Genomic DNA, 3,223 nt, shown 5'->3' with positions numbered 1-3,223 from the left:
GTTTGATGTGTGACATCAGCAGCTCACAGAAATGTACATGAAAATGAAGATACATGGGCTTGTGTTAAATGAGGTAACTTGAGATTCGGTTTAGTTTTGTCTCCAAAGCTCAAAACAAGCCTTAAGAGGAAAAGCTACTGACAGATTTAAAAGAGAGAGTGTATAGAGTGCAAAGGGAGATGTTTGGTAGTGAAGGTGTTTCTCTGGAGAGTGAGTTCCCCTAGGAATGCTTTGTAGAAAATCTCTGAAATCCCAGGACAGAAGTCCTCTCTCTCTGTCCCAAGTGGTGTTCTAAGCAGGAAATCAGTGTTGTCCTTCTGTTGCAGCTGTAATGTTCCCCCATGGGCTTGCAGAAATTTTGTCATGTGAGACTTGGGCTAGGAGCAATTTACTTGTGCATGTTTGAGGCCCAGCACAAGTAAAGGCCAAATGGCACCTCCTTTTAAAACACGGTTTTAAACTAAAAAACGAGATATTTAGGTTAAATGTTAGGAAGAAATCTTTTACTCAGCATGTGGTGAGTCCATGGACATCAAGCTGGATGCAGAAAGTGAGGATTGGGGATAACAACGGCCTCTGCCTCACAGAAATGCTCCTCTCACCATTGAAGTGACAATTTCAAATCCATCTTTAGCTGACTGTGGGAGAGGTTCTGCCCAAACTGGGTTATGTTTGTAAATCCTTTGTTGGATTTTCTGGATGAGATTGATATAAAGGGGAAGAGCTATCACCTGGGTAATGATGCATCAAGTACTCCCAGACCAAGCCTGGCAAATCTGCCACGTTTAGAAAAGTCTCTGAAACACAGTAGTTCCCAGGGCTGACAAATTCACAGCAAAACTGGACTTGTTGGTCAACAGGAAACAATCCAGCAGTATGTTCTACTTGTCTTTTCTTTGTAAATCCCCCAAATGAGTAATTTTCCATGCTCCTCTGGCTGCCATTAAGATAAGTTCTGCTACTTTGACAAGTTCCCAGGTTTCTGTCAACAAGTCATCTTGGTCTTTTCTTCAGTCCTGTTCACCAATGACTTCCATTTCACATAAGAAACAAATAAACTTTTTCAGTTTATTTGTTTCTTATGGCAGAATGTCCAGAAAATAGGTTCAGGAAAGCATGAGGCATCCAGTTCAAAATTTAATAAATGGATTATACCCATGCTACTCACAGAGTCTAGGAGGGAAATTATCCTTTAAAGATTTTTTTGAACATGCTATAAAAAGTTTTACCAATATTCCTTCAGAAAAATATAAATGGGAAAGCAGCATAAAGCTTTCCCCAGAAGAGGCTAATTAGGAGATACAATAGAAATATTAGTCAGAAGTCCCTGACGAGAAGGAAGAAGGAAACAAATATTCCATATCTCAGTGTAATGATCTAGTGTTTAATTGTAGGAAATGAGAAGCAGATAAACAGGAAAAAGAGGAAGGAGGTGGCAGTGAAAGTAAGGTGCGGAAAGACCAGATCACTCAGAGCAACTACTCTGGGAGGTTCTGATAGACATCATTCACAATAGGGGCAGGAAAACAAGTTTAAAGAGGACTTAATTTCAAGTAGATCTTGGGTCAAATGAGAATAATTAGCTATCCATCAACTCTTGTGGAAAAAGAAAGACATTGGTTTAATTTTAATAACATTTTCATTGCTTCATTTATGTAACTATGCTCCTTGATTGCCCTCCAGTGTATATAAATTAACATACTGGATTTTTCATCCGTAAATTTTGATCAGTTACAAAGTAAACTCTGAATAATCCAAGATGTGAGATGCTCTGTCGGTCAAGTTCTTTGCAGTGCTTTGCAGACCAATGTGCTTCATTAGAGATACTCACAGAGCTCCATTTTTCATGTCCACTGAGTTGCCTTCCACAGTTTAGGATGTTGTGGCACAGGGGCTTCCTCCACTGGATGACAGTACCCAAGAAAGCAATATTATGGGGAAAGTAACCAAAGTGAATCATGAGTTTGTACTAAAGCAGCTCCTGTTTTGTGGGTCACAGGGTTCATTTTTTGGGGTTTTTTGGGTTTTTTTTCCCCTGTATTTCTGCTTTTCCTTTCTTTCCCCAAGTCTCACAGGGCTCCCTTGATGATTCTCTCCAGCCCATTTCACTACAACTTCCTCCAGACATCCTGAGAGTGCTCCTGCTTTGTACTGGTAACTCATAAATACATTACTCAGCAGTAATCTGTGCTCCAGCCTGATCAGTGGCAGCCCAGCTGATCAGATCAGCTGGGCTGGATCCTCATTTCCTCTGCCACTGCCAGTCGCAGCTGATTCCACCATCTATCTGCAGCGATGGAAGATGTTGCTGTTCTCTAGGTAGCTGACGTTTTCTGCACAATGGTGGCATTATGACTCTTCCCCTGTTTTCTTCCCACACCCACGTTTACAGGGCCATTCTTTCCTCCAGCGTGATTAAAAGAACCAGTCTTTCTTTGTGACAATATTGAATATTGTTATCAAGTCATCTTGTCTCACAATTACTGCAGCTTTTATCCTCTAACCTCTGCAAACACTGCACTTGCTAATAGTTCATCTGAAGAAGACTGTTGGAACATCTTTTTTCTTTTGATTGGCTTTGAGGTTGAAAACACTTCATCATGACCTAAAACTTTGATCTTGTATTACAACATAAAAGACACAGGAATGTTTTGAGTGTATCACAAGAGGATTTCTGTGCCATTGGGCATCAAAGTGGCATTAACATCTGTTACAGAGGAAATACTTGTGTTATATGTAGATATTAAGTATTTATCTACTGCTCTGCAAATGGACTCTGGTTCTAAAAAACCAAAAACCTGACTGGAGATCTTCCTAGTTGTTGATTTTTGACTTAGGGAACTGAAACTCCAGAAGTCTCAAATGCTCTTCACATTATATTGTATTCAAAGCAGCTAGCAGGATGGGACAGGCAAGATACTGAATGTCCTGGGCAAACTAATGGAGAGGCTGGTAAAAAGTTCAGTTATTAAAGGCTGAATGTGGTACTCTAGAGGACACTTTATGGAAAAGAGCTTTTTCAAACCAAGGAAAATTTATTTCAGTCTTTGAAGAGCTTACACGTCCGACTGATAACGACAACCATGTAGATGCCATCAAAGTCCAAGGGGCATCATGCAGGGCTTCACTGACGTCGGGCTTTCCAAGCCTGCTTTTTGCAGTATTCCGAATTCCCAGGTGCAGTGAATGCAGACGGCCAGCAGCCCTTCCCGGTGGGCAGTCG

The sequence above is a fragment of the Taeniopygia guttata genome, chromosome 1, assembly GCF_048771995.1.
Source record: "Taeniopygia guttata chromosome 1, bTaeGut7.mat, whole genome shotgun sequence".
NCBI classification, from domain to species: Eukaryota; Metazoa; Chordata; class Aves; order Passeriformes; family Estrildidae; genus Taeniopygia; species Taeniopygia guttata.
The sequence above is the reverse complement of the archived record's forward strand: the minus strand, read 5'-3'. Positions refer to the sequence as shown.